The sequence below is a fragment of the Myotis nattereri genome (assembly GCF_964212035.1).
Source record: "Myotis nattereri genome assembly, chromosome: X".
Taxonomy (NCBI): Eukaryota; Metazoa; Chordata; class Mammalia; order Chiroptera; family Vespertilionidae; genus Myotis; species Myotis nattereri.
The window spans coordinates 120,826,424-120,840,361 of NC_138078.1; the positions used below are offsets into that span (position 1 = coordinate 120,826,424).

Below are 13,938 nucleotides of genomic sequence, written 5' to 3' on the forward strand. Positions count from 1 at the left end.
TTAGAAAGATCCAGAATTACATTAGGAAGACCCAGCATTACATTAGAAAGATCCAGTATTACATGACCAAGTGGGATTTATTCCAGGGATGCAAGGCTGGTACAATATCCACAAATCAATAAAGGTGATACATAACATAAACAAATTGAGAGACAAAAATAACATAATCATATCAATTGATGCAGAAAAGGCATTTGACAAAATCCAACACCTTTCCTGATAAAAACTCTCAGCAAAGTGGAAATAGAGGGATCATACCTCAACATAATAAAAGCCTTGTATGACAAACCTACAGCCAACATCATACTCAATGGGCAAAAACTAACACCATTTCCCCTAAGAACAGGAACATGACAGGGATGCCCACTCTCATCACTCCTGTTTGACATAGTATTGAAAGTGCTAGCCATAGTGATCAGACAAGAAGAAGAAATAAAGGGCATCCAAATTGGAAAAGAGTAAAATTGTCATTATTTGCAGATGACATGATATTGTACATAGAAAACCCCAAAGACTCCATCAAAAAATTGCTAGACTTAATAAATGAATTCAGCAAGGTAGCAGGATACAAAATTAACACCCAGAAGTCTATGGCTTTTTTTATAGACCAATAATGAACTCAAAGAAATAAAAACTTAAAAAAATCCCATTTACCACTGCAACAAAAAAAAAAAAATTAAGATACCTAGATATAGCCCTAACCTGTTTGGCTCAGTGGATAGAGCGTTGGCCTGCAGACTGAAGGGTCCTGGGTTCGATTCCGGTCAAGGGCATGTACCTTGGTTGTGGGCACATCCCCAGTGGGAAGCGTGCAGGAGGCAGCTGATTGATGTTTCTCTCTCATCAATGTTTCTAACTCTCTATCCCTCTCCCTTCCGCTCTATAAAAAAATCAATAAAATATATATTTTTAAAAAAGATACCTAGATATAAACTTAACCAAGGAGGTAAAGGACCTGTACTCAGAAAATTACAGGATGCTGAGAAAAGAGGTAGAGGAAGACATACACAAAAGGAAGAATATACTGTGTTCATGGATTAATAGATTTCCCCACTTTGACTTATCTCAGATTCCTAAGATGCTATGTATGATGGGGCTGGAGATTAATTTCTTTTTTTTCAGTTATCGTTTAGGGTTATGGGTGAGTTACATTTTATTTACATTTAAAAGTCTCTCCCTGCCCCTGTGCTCTGGTCTGTGGGCGGTACACACTGGACTTAGTGTAGGCTCCATGGAGGGAGGGAGGTGGTGAAAAACCTCTTCCCATGGAAAGGCAAAACCCTAATCGCTCCAGGTCTTGCTTCTGAAAAGACAGTCATCTCCTGGGTGTTCTGTGCTTTCTATCCCAACATTGTTTGCTGCTTCTCAGTGTAAGGGATACTCTCCAATTCCCTGGAGCCTCCTGGGATGAGTTGAGACTCCTTGGGATATGGTTTATGGCAGACAGGATGTGAGGAAAGCCTGCCCCCTCTGCCCTGGACGCCCAGGTTGGCACTGAGTCCCAGAAGGTGAGGGCCAAGCTCTGTGGTGCCAGGGCCAGTGATGCCACCATGAGTGAGGCAGGATAGGGGAGGTGACAGCAAACTGTCCCCCATGAATCCAGCAGTGAGTCGGGTGGAGGGACTGATTCCAGTGTAGCGAGGAGGCTGCAGATCTAACGGTGACTACTGCTTTGGCATCAGGATGGGACTGTGTCAAAGCCACGCGGACTGAGCAGCACCAACATGCTGCGGCTAGAGAGGGTGGGACCATCATTTGCTCATGGAAGAGAGAACCCCCTTTGGGAGGCTCAGCCAGGGGCTCAGCTTTTCTTGAGCAGTGTTCCCTGTGCAACCTCCAAGGCACTCATATAGCATATTTCTGTGTCCACTCTCGCACCAGTTTGTTGTACTTCTCTCAGTTGGCCTTGTAGGTGTGAGCTCTCTGGCACCAGAGGGTCATCAGGGTTGGGCTCACAGAGCAGGGAGCAGATGGATAAGAGCACTTCAGACACTGTCAGTGATGGAGACCAGTGGGACTGTAGGACGTTGAGACAAATGCTGCGGTTGCTATGGATGTTGGGGTGGTAAATTTTGGTCGTGAAAGCAACCTTTGAGGGTTTGAACGGATAATCTGTAGGAAAGTGGATGTTCAGGAAGAAAATGCCTCCTTGATAAGGACTGTCATTTGGGCCGGTAATGGTGGCCTGCCGGCAGAACCAATCATCTCCCACAGGTCTTGCAGACCACTGGGCAGGAGGATCCCTCTGCAGGTCACTCAATTCCTTCTTGATCAGCTTCAGAGCCATCCCTTCCCACTGCTGGGGACTGGGCTGCTGCCGGTCCAGGGTGGCCAGAGGTTGCCTGCTGCTGGCTCCGCCGCAGCACAGCGCCGCTCGCTGGAGATTTCTTTATTCAGAGTTATACTAGTAGATTCCCCATTTTCACAAGACTGTCCAGAATTTCAAGTAGCATTCTTCTTCTATCTTGGTGACCAGGACAACATGTAATTTAGATTTATAACAAAATCCCCCACTAATACAAAAAAGTCCAATCTAAGTACTATATACCAGTTAAGTTTTTCCCAGGTACAGTTCATGTCACTCATTTTACACAGATGTAAGTCATGGATAGATTCCATTCAGGATCCCTTTATTGGCATTCCTTTTTAATCCACGGGCCTTTTATCAAAAGTGATAGGATTCTGGTTGGTTCACTTTACTTGCACCCCCAGTCTAGGTTGGAGCTATTATCTTTGTTTCTCATCCTGGTTTCTAGAGAAGTCAGGTTGTGTTTTGTTTGAACCCTAAATAAAATCCATTTGCTTCTGATAGAATCCATTTCTGTGTATGCAGTCAGCACCTTCAACGCCATCACAATTAGTACATTCTGACTACTCTGCTCTATGAATTTTGATTTTTTTTTACCTCCTTTCCCCAGCCCACAGCACAAGCCTTGCTCTCTTCATGAACTTTTCTATGTACTTTTCTGTTTTAGAAGGTACTGCCTGGCATTACCCAATACCAAGCATCTAGGATCCTCTGCCTTGAATCTTCATTTTATTCCCTTCTTAATTCTTCAGCCAATCTTTCCCCAGCCTATATATTCTTCTATCATAGCTTGCTTGCTCTGTCATTTTTCTTTAAGTGCCTCAATTAATTATTCATAACTACCAGCTGAGGGTCAACATTACCTCCTTCCCCCATCCCTGATCTAGTTAAGGGATCTCTATGTGACCTAACTAAACAACTTAGTTTAAAGCAAGGACCATGGTGTATGCTTCTGAATGCCCCACACAGAAATAAGAACAGGACTTTACACATAGCCAATACTCAATAAAGATTTGTTAATTTGATATTCTTGAATAATATCTCCCATTTAGTGTTCTGCAATGCATATCAGTGATGTAAAGACAATTCCAATTTATTTCAAGTTTACTAGAAAAATACTTTAAAAAATGAATGCAATTACTTCTAATTCACTGTAGGGGTGGTTGGGGGGCATACAGAATCATTTTTGGGGAAAGACATGTAGCTTCTCAGTTAGCTTACTGATAGTGGAGGGAAGCATTTCTGTAGATTGTGCTGTATTATTACAGAGGGCGCATGCTAGAAACAAGAAAACCACTGGTATCACATTCTGTTTGAGTGTAAGGGGAGACTTGGTAGTGCTGGCCTGGGAAAGGCAACCAAATGGGTAGCACCAAATATCCATAGTGATTTATCCAAATTTTGACTGGTTAAATAAAAAGCAAGTGTGTTTTCTTCTCAATAAAAATAATTGATATGTATTCCCTTAAAGATTGTATTCCAAACCTGTAACATCCCAGCCAGGTAGAATTCTGCCTCCTAATACTCATAGGAATTTAGATTCAGTTTCTAAGTACTTTCCTTGAGTCAATCTCCTGGGGGGATGGTATTTCTCCCTAAATACCAAACACCTTCACTTTTAATTATTTTTTTAAATTGTTTTATTGCTTAAAGTATTACAAAGAGTATTACATATGTCTCTTTTTTTTCCCGCCCTTGACAATCCCCTGGCCTCCCCTACCCCCCAGTGTCTTATGTCCATTGGTTATGCTTATATGCATGCATACAAGTCCTTCAGTTGATCTCTCACCCTCCCCTCCTGCCCCCCAACCCTCCCCGGCCTTCCCGCTGTAGTTTGACAGTCTGTTCGAGGCTGCTCTGCCTCTGTATCTATTTTTGTTCACAAGTTTATAATGGTCTTTATTATCCATAAATGAGTAAGATCATGTGGTATTTTTCCTTCATTGACTGGCTTATTTCACTTAGCATAATGCTCTCCAGTTCCATCCATGCTGTTGCAAATGGTAAGAGTTCCTTCTTTTTTTACAGCAGCATAGTATTCCATCGTGTAGATGTACCACAGTTTTCTAATCCATTCATCTACTGATGGGCACTTAGGCTGTTTCCAGATCTTAGCAATGGTGAATTGTGCTGCTATGAACTAGGGGTGCACATATCCTTTCTGATTGGCAAACACCTTCACTTTTTAAAAGGACTTGGGTTTATTAAGTATGATTTACAATGAGTACTGTGTCAGCTGCTGGATGGCAAATATTCAGTTGCTGCTGGCCCTTCATAAATAATCATCATTTCTAAAGGAAAGAGGTACCTCCCTAATTTCAAATCTTCTTCTGAATTGCTATAGACTTTCAGTCAGTACTATACAATATCTCAATTATAAAATGTCTTATGTTGTTCCTTAACAAAATGAATTGTGTAATTCTCCTTTTTTTAAAAAAATATATTTTATTGATTTTTTACAGAGAGGAAGGGAGAGAGATAGAGAGTTAGAAACATCGATGAGAGAGGAACATCGATCAGCTGCCTCCTACACATCTCCTACTGGGGATGTGCCCGCAGCCCAGGTACATGCCCTTGACCGGAATCGAACCTGGGACCTTTCAGTCCGCAAGCCGACGCTCTATCCACTGAGCCAAACCGGTTTCGGCAATTCTCCTTTTTAAAGTAAGGCTTGGCCCTAGTAACTCCCTACATGTGATATATTTGAGCATATGATAATGAATCATTGCTTATGAGTTTCATGTAATAAACATTTTTTACTCCTTTCTGTTCCAAATGCTTTGTTAGACAAAAACGATGGGTATACATTTTATAAGACAAGTCTTTAACCCTTATCTCAGAGTCTAGTGAGTCAGATGAACATACCAATTAATAATTGCAACTAATGGACACAGACACTAGCAGGGTGAGGGCATGTGCTGGGGGTGGGAGTGGCTGGGGAGAGGTCAATGGGTCGGGGGGAAGGAGACATATGCAATACTTTAAATAATAAAGAAAAAATAATAATTACAACTAAATTTGTTAATGCTATACAGGAGTTTATATGAAGACTAATGGAAACATTCCATCAGAGTTAGACTATCTTACTGAAGACATCTCTTATAGGTTCCTCCTACATAATAAGGCAGTCAACAGGAGAAAGAAATTCTTCCAATCAAATGAAAAACACAAAAACAACAAAGGTCATGGAAGTTCAAGTTAAAGAAGGGAGCTTGTTCTAGCCAGAACATAAGGTATGTAAGAAGGAGACCAGGAAATGCATGAGGTATGGCATGCTAATGCATTAAGAATTTATTTGAAAATATTGAGAAGACATTGATGGGCTTTAAGAAAGTAAGCATCATGTTCAGATTTTTACTTTCAAATAGCCCACTTTAGTAGCAACATGTAGAACAGATCATAAGATCATGAGCAGAATAGTTAGAAGATTATTGCAATAATCCAGAGGAGAAACAATGGTGGCCTGGGCTAGGGTCATGGGAGTGGAGGTGGGAACTTCAATAGCGGATACATTTAAGAAGCTTTATGGAGGTAAAATAAATAGCATCTTATAAGTAGTAGAAGAAAGGGTTTGAAGGAGAGTTAGACATAATGGGAACCAAGATTAGGTCTGAAGTCAACAACCTAAAATTTGGAGTTAAATCTGGAATATTCATCACTTAACAGCTGACGTTTGGGGCAAGCCTTTTCATCTCTGGAAACTCAGTTTCCTCACACAGTAGAAGCACAAATAGCTATGGCTTACGTCATAGATCTGTTGTAGGAATTAAATGAAATCACGTAGCCTGGTTTGGCTCAGTGGATAGAGTGTTGGCCCATAGGCTGAAGGGTCCCAGGTTCGATTCCAGTCAAGGGCGTGTACTTCATTGCAGGCTTTAGGCAACCAATCAATGTTTCTTTCTTTCTGTCTCTCTCCTCCATTTTCCCTAAAAATCAATGGAAAAATAAAAATTATTTTTTAAAAAATGAGTAAATGAAATCATGTATAAAAGTATGCTTAACATGTTTCAAATTGCTATATATAAATGTTAATTGTTATTCTGTTGACTTGAAAACTCACATTTTTTTAATTTAACAGAACCAAACCATGACCTTCTTCCTTAGGGCCAGATACTGGCACTATGTTTTTCATAATTAAAGAAAAAGTTGCTTGTGCAGGACAGGTAGACAGAAGAGATTATTTGAGTCATAATGATGAATCAGGATGATAAGTCAATCAGCCCTCTCCTCTATGCTGCCAAACAGGAAATGGCTGTCAGGAGTTATTGTGTAGGTGACACTCAACAGCCATACTTTTAACATTCCATCAGACCTACTGTTTTGGCCTGCTTTTAGTCACATAGGTAAGGAATCATTGTTTATATCCTAAAAAAGCAACAGTTATAACTTGGCAATTTGAGATTGTTTATCTCAGCTAATCAGCTATCTCTGAACAAGTAAAATGTGCTCAGGCCCAAGGAGAATGCAAAAACAAATGTTATTTTCTCTGAACTGGCAAAAGTCTACATAAATAATAACAAACATAACCTGTGAATAGTGAGGTCTTTCCCCTAAACTCCTATCTTTATAAGGAGTTGTACCTCCATTCTTTTCCTCTAAATTATTTTTGCAAAGGAAACTACATGTATTTTTTACAAGTTGACCAGAGATTATACCCATTTCTAGGTGAATAGGTAATGTTTGCTTTTGCTTCCAGCTTTGTATCATCTTCTTACCTTCTACATTGCTCTGAGTTCTCATGGTACTAATTCAGTTATCAACTATATACATTTGATTAGACCTTATATTTCCAAAGTATGACTTTTTGGTCTCTGTTGGGATACAAGGATCCTTCTATCCTCATGTATTTCTTGGGCTTATTTCTTATGCTTTTTTAACCATATTTATTTCTTTCCAGCATCAAAGAAATTAGCTTGAGTTTTTATTTTGAAGTGCTATGAATCTAGCTCCACTAATGTAGTCTTTCAGTGAAAATATATTTACTTAAGAAAAAGCAACCTTAAATAGACGGCCCCAGTGAGGTTGAAACGGCCCCTGTGAGGCTGAGACAGCCCCTGTGAGGCTGGGACAGCCCCTGTGAGGCTGGGACGGCCCCTGTGAGGCTGAGATGGCCCCTGTGAGACTGAGACGGCCCCTGGGAATCTGAGAAAAATACCACATGAACTCACTCATTTATTGGTAATAAGGACCATTATAGACTGATGAACAAAAATGGATACAGAGGCAGAGCATCATTGAGCAGACTGTCAAACTACAGTGGGAACCCTGGGGAGGGTTTTGGGGGGTAGGAGATCAACTGAAGAACTTATATGCATGCATATGAGAATAACTAATGGACACAAGACACTGGGGGGTGGGGAAAGCCGGGGGAATGTCAAGGAGGGGGGGAAAGGAGACATGTGTAATACTCTTTGTAATACTTTAAGAAATAAAAAAAGAAAAAGCAACCTTAAATTTACATATAATATATATATATATATATATATTCTATCTAATAATAGACAAACATGGTAATTGACCATACCTTTGCTATGCCTCCCATTGGCTAATCAGTGTGATATGCAAATTAACCACCAACAAAAGATGACAGCTAATTTGCATACTGCAGGCAGATCCCGCTGCGCCGCCCAGCCTGGGGCTGGTAGCAGCACCATCCCCAGCTGATGGCCGCCCCAGCGGGAGATCCTGGCCTGCCGTGTGGAGGGCGGGGCAGGCAGGGTGGGTGTCATCGCAATCCCAAGCTGCTGCCCACCCCAGCGGCGGGATCCGGGCCTGTCCTGTGTGGGGCAGGGCAGGCGGCAGTGCTGTGCGTGGGGCGGGGCGGGCAGGGCAGGCGGGGTGGGCAGTAGCGCAATCCCCAGCCTCCGCCTGCCCCAGCTCGGGACCTGGGCCTGCTCTGTGCAGCCCAGGGCGGGCGGCAGCGTGATCCCTGGCCTGCAGTGTGTGGGCCAGGGTGGGTGGGTTGGGTGGGGCGGGCGGTAGCACGATCTGACTGGCTGCCCAACCCAATGCGGGATCTGGGCCTGCCATCTGTGACTGGGGGAGATGGGGCATACACTGCGGGATTGGGCAAGCCATCTGCCACCAGGGGAGCGGGCCTAAGCCAGCAGGTGGTTATCTCCCGAGGGGTCCCAGACTGTGAGAGGGCACAGGTTGGGCTGAGGGACCCCCCCCCCCGCCAGTGCACAAATTATTGTGCACCGGGCTTCTAATATATATATTAATATAATAATATAATAAAAGAGAAACATGCAAATTGGTGTCACTCCGCTACCCCCACCAGCCAATCAGGATGAGTATGCAAATTAACCCAACAAAGATGGCGGTTAATTTGCATATGCAGGCGCAGAGCGAAGACTGAAGATGACTAAAGACTGAAGAGGCTTGGCTTCTCTGCTGCAGCTGGAGCAGAGAAGCCAAGCCTCACTGCTGTGGCCCAAGTGGAGAAGCCAAGCCTCGCTGCTGTGGCTAGAGAAGAGAGGCTTGGCTTCTCTGCTGCGGCCAGACCAAAGGCCTGGGTCCCAGGTGCAGAAGGCAAACCGGTGCCGGCAGCCAGCGGAAGGAAGGCCTATTGTGGGAATCTTTGTGCAATGGGCCTCTAATACATATATATATATATATATATATATATATATATATATATATATATATAATTTCTTAATTACTTATAATATCTCAGATATTCCATTAAGTGTTTTACATGAACTACCCCATTTAACTTCTCAAGACAACCCTGTATGGTAGGTATTATCATTATTTTAAATATCAGCAAATCAAGGCTCAGAACGATTAGGATACTTGCCAATGGCCACACAGATAGAGAGTGCCAGAACTAGAATTTGAGCTCAAGTCTGTCTGATTCCAGAACTTGGTTTTTTGGTTAAAAAACATATTTTTATTGATTTCAAAGAAGAAAGGAGAGGAAGACAAAGATGGGTACATCAATGATGAGAGAGATCTCCTACTGGGGATCGAGACTGCAACCCTGGCATGTGTCCTGACTGGGATTCAAACCATGACCTCTGCTTCATAGGTCGATGCTCTATCACTGAGCCACACCAGCTGAGCAAGAACTTAGTTTCTTAACCATTATAGGATGCTGTTAATACAATACCATTTCATATATTCTTAATTACTGCTGGCTTAAAGCCAAATGGGTATGTAAGAGAAGCTCATCTTCTGTTACTTTTCTGCTTCTCTCTTCCAGAAATATTCCTACTTTACCCATATGTGTCCCATCTTTAGAGTACCCTCAGGATTTGACCTACGTCTGTTCTTAGGGAATGTAAACTCATTGTCTCCACTATCTTACCATCAAAATGTACCAGCCAAGTGTCTTCCTTAAGGCACCTCTTTTAGATAAGTGTTCAGTGGAAGGGATCAGATGTACATAAGGTTGAAACTGATGTTCTAATCACATCTCTGTAAATGAAAAAGGTAGTATGATCTGTACAAGGATTTGTTAATCATTCAAAAAAGAATGTAGAAGTTAATAAGTGGAATTACTACAGTATTTATCTGATACTATATTAATAATTGTTATCTAAGTCATCAGTAGAGATGGAACTAGCATGTCTATACAGGAATTGTATGATTAGTAAATTATTATATCCATGAGCTATTTATGGAGGATCCATAAGGGCCCTTAACATACCATTTTTGAGAATCATAGTTTCTCTTTGTCTAGATGATTATTACTAAAATGCCTTTATACAACTGCATATACCATATATATATATATATATATATATATATATATATATGAAGAGTTACTATTATATTCAATTTTTCAAGTAAAAAGGGATAGAGTCATGATAGAGACTTATCCATATTCTGTTACTGATGTTCCATTGGGACCTGCAATTGTAAAATAGATGACTGAGGTTAGGGTTACAGACTATGTCCATGAAACTGAAAGCGATTAACTTAAACAAATGGGAATTGAAGCACAACTTTGACCTCAGTAATTGCATGTTTGAAACAACTAATGTTTAGCAGCATCTGAACAGCTTTAACAAATTCATTCTTTAGAACTAAAATGTTGAATTTTCTTTAAAAGTAACTCAGATCTAGTACACATTTAATTTTTAATATACACACCTCATACTATGTGCAATTCACTATATGTACAAGTTATGCTCTCTCCTCAAATATAGAGATAAAATATGTAAGTCATAGGGTTATTGTTAAAATTATATAATAGCTGTGAAAACACTCTAAAGCACAATGCAGACATAGCATAGTAGATCGATATTATTGGAACAATTAGAATAGTTTATCTTCTAGAAAACCAGAATCATCTACTTATATAAAAACCATGGATGGTGTTCATCACAACCTGAACCGCCGTGACCAAGCAGAAGGAATTCAGTCCTGCAGGGGTTGTCTTGGCAACAGCTGCACCCTCCCCCAAGCTGTTTCCGGTGAGGGTGGGGTTTGAGGCAGGAACCTGCCCTCAGAGCGTGGACCCATTGAATCCTGGGTCACTTTGTCAAGGGCTGCACCCTCCCCAAGCTGTTTCCCGGAGCTGTTTGGGTGTAACATCAAGTCAGAAGCTCGACCAAGCGGAAGGAAGTCAGTCCTGCAGGGGTTGTCTTGGCAACCACTGTGCCCTCCCCCAAGCTGTTTCTGGTGAGAGCGGGGTTTAAGGCAGGAACCCACCTTTGGAGCATGGACCCACTGAATCCTGGGTCGTTTTGCCAACAACTGCACCCTCCCCAGATGTTTCCCATGTGGCCTGAGGAAAGAACTCACCCTCAGAGCACCAGGAGCACCCTGCAGCAGTCAGTCCTGGTTTGCTGAGATGGAGGCCACGGCGTGGTAGAACTCTGGGTCTGGCCCAATAGCGGGCATAGCCAACCTTCAAGCCAGACCCTGAAAGTAGAAAGGAGGGAGCCCCATTCCTCACAGAATCTGCTGTTGAACAGCTTGCTGTCAGTGGCCTGCCAGCCAGGAACCCCATTCTCCTGCACCCTGGACCCTGACAGGAGGGAGGAGGGAGCCCCTTTCCTCATGGAATCAGCTCCTTTTGTTACTGTTTATTTATTAATAAATGTATATATTATTTTCATATACATTTTACTAATTTCCTTTCATCTCTCACACTTCTATTATAGAGAAAGGGCAAATAGCAATATTAAAATATCTCTGCTAATTAATTCCATTTTAAAAAATATATATTTTATTGATTTTTTACAGAGAGGAAGGGAGAGGGATAGAGAGCTAGACACATCGATGAGAGAGAAACATCGATCAGCTGCCTTCTGCACACTCCCCACTGGGGATGTGCCTGCAACCAAGGTACATGCCCTTTACCAGAATTGAACCTGGGACCCTTGAGTCCACAGGCCGATGCTCTATCCATTGAGCCAAACCGGTTATGGCAATTAATTCCCTTTTAATGTGCACAAATTTCGTGCACCGGACAACTAGTGTATATAATAACAGTCAGAAACATACATGGCAATAAAATGTATTAAAAAGAGGAGTAACTTGATTAGATCTGTGCTTTAGAAAGATTACTTTAGCAGAAGTATGGAGAATGGATTGGCAAGAGATGGAAGGTGTGCAACAGTGGGACCAGGAGAGAAAGAGACACTGGCTGCAGTAGACCAATTACGAGGGTGCTATTACAAATAGCTCAGGAAAGAGATGATCAACTCAAGAGTTATTATAGAGCAGTGGTTCTCAACCTGTGGGTCGCAACCCCTTTGGGGGTCGAATGACCCTTTCACAGGGGTCGCCTAAGACCATCAGAAAACACAAATATAACTACATACTGTTTTTGTGATTAATCACTATGGTTTAATTATGTTCAATTTGTAACAATGAAAATACATCCTGCTTATCAGGTATTTACATTACAATTCATAACAGTAGCAAAATTACAGTTATGAAGTAGCAACAAAAATAATTTTATGGTTGGGGGTCACCACAACATGAGGAACTGTATTAAAGGGTCACGGCATTAGGAAGGTTGAGAACCACTGTTATAGAGGGTAGAATTAATAAGTCTTTGAATATAATGGATGGATAGGCTGTTGGGAAGAGGTGGATATAAAGGAGAGGAAAAAAGAAATAGCAATTCTTCACATCTGAGAAGTTAGAACTACTAAATAGTATATACTACAAACCATCCTTTTCTTATTCATGTACTTCAATCAAACAAAAATTCAGTTGGCTCTTTTATATATCACTAGAGGCCTGATGCATGAAATTCATACTGCAGGGGGTGGGGGAGTTCTCTCAACCCAGCCTGCACCCTCTCCAATCTGTCACCCCTTGGGGGATCGGGCCTAAACCAGCAGTCGGACATCCCTCTCACAATCTGGGACCACTGGCTCCTAAGTGCTCACCTGCCTGCCTGCCTGATTGTCTCTAACTGCCCCCCTACCAGCCTGATCATCCCTAACCACCTCTGCCTGCCAGCTTGATTGCCCCTAGCTGTCCTCCCACCTGCAAGCCTGGTCTCCCCTTACTGTGCCCCCTGCCAGCCTGATCGCCCCTACCTGCTTGCACCCTCCCCCCCCCCCCCCCCGCCGGTCTGGTTGCCCCATGCAGCCTGCCGTTCAGTCATTTGGTTGTCCCTCTCTCACTAATCCCCTGCCAGCCTTGTCGCCCCACACAGCCTGCTGTTCAGTCATTATGGTGATGGAGTCCCAGATTATTTGCATATTCCTCTATTATTAGTATAGCTAATCGGGCAAGAATTTTTCCCATTTTCATTTATTTTCTGATCCTTCTGAGAGTAGTATCAAGGAGCCACAAATCTCAAGTCTGAGTTCTGCTCCAAGGGATTGATTGATTTTGTAGTGGTATCTTCCATGACAGCCTGTGTGAAAGGCCCAGGGCATGGGTTGGTCCCAGTGGGGCACGCATCCAAGGATGCCAATAGTTGTCTAGCCCAGTGAGGAATCAGATTATTGACCAAAGAAGACTGCAAAAGTTCAAGTTTGAGAAGTAGCACCAAGTGCCAGGTCCTAGGGAGAGGCAAGGAGATAAGAGGAAAAATGAGTCACAAAGTCAGAAATTAGAATAGACTGAGGATGAGTTAGAAATGCATATGAGATAAGCTGGGGTGAATGGTTCAGGCCAGAAGCCATGAATTCTGAAAAAAAAAAAAATGTGGGAGGCCTGTTTTCATTCCGTGTGGGCAGGTTGGTACAGGCAAATACCTGATAGCTTAAAGGCACTGAACAGGCCCAGACAACTTATATGGAATTCCTAATCTAAAGTATCTCTGCCTCAAGAGCTGAAACTTACATTCTTATAATTATAGCAGGATTTTCTATTTGTATTCAGTTTCCTAAGTTTTTCAGTAGAAATATATGTTCTCAACAAGACCACAAGTCCAAGGCTATCTATCTTCCTCTTTCTAATGGGTTACTATTGTCAAAGACAAACACTCTAATTTATAAACACAGACTGCTTCATTAACTGTATTTAATAGGTAGTGAAGGCTTAGTTACTGACAACTGCCAGGCGCTGACTTGGAACATAGCCCTTGGCTTTCAAATTTGCTGTAACATGATACAGAGCACAGAGCACATATTTTACTTCAAGAGAGATGTCCAATTTCATTAAGCTTTCTGCTCAGGCTGCCATAGCCTGTGCATGCTGCACTAGGCTCT

At 42.1% G+C, this 13,938-nt stretch overlaps 1 pseudogene across 1 annotated transcript; it reads right to left on the reverse strand.

Moving 5' to 3' along the window:
• Nucleotides 1-1,845: 1,845 nt before the first annotated feature.
• Nucleotides 1,846-2,287, reverse strand: LOC308511808 (ubiquitin-conjugating enzyme E2 D4-like; annotated as a pseudogene). Its single transcript has one exon. The product of its transcript is annotated as a ubiquitin-conjugating enzyme E2 D4-like (transcript).
• Between the last annotated feature and the right edge of the window lie 11,651 nt (nucleotides 2,288-13,938).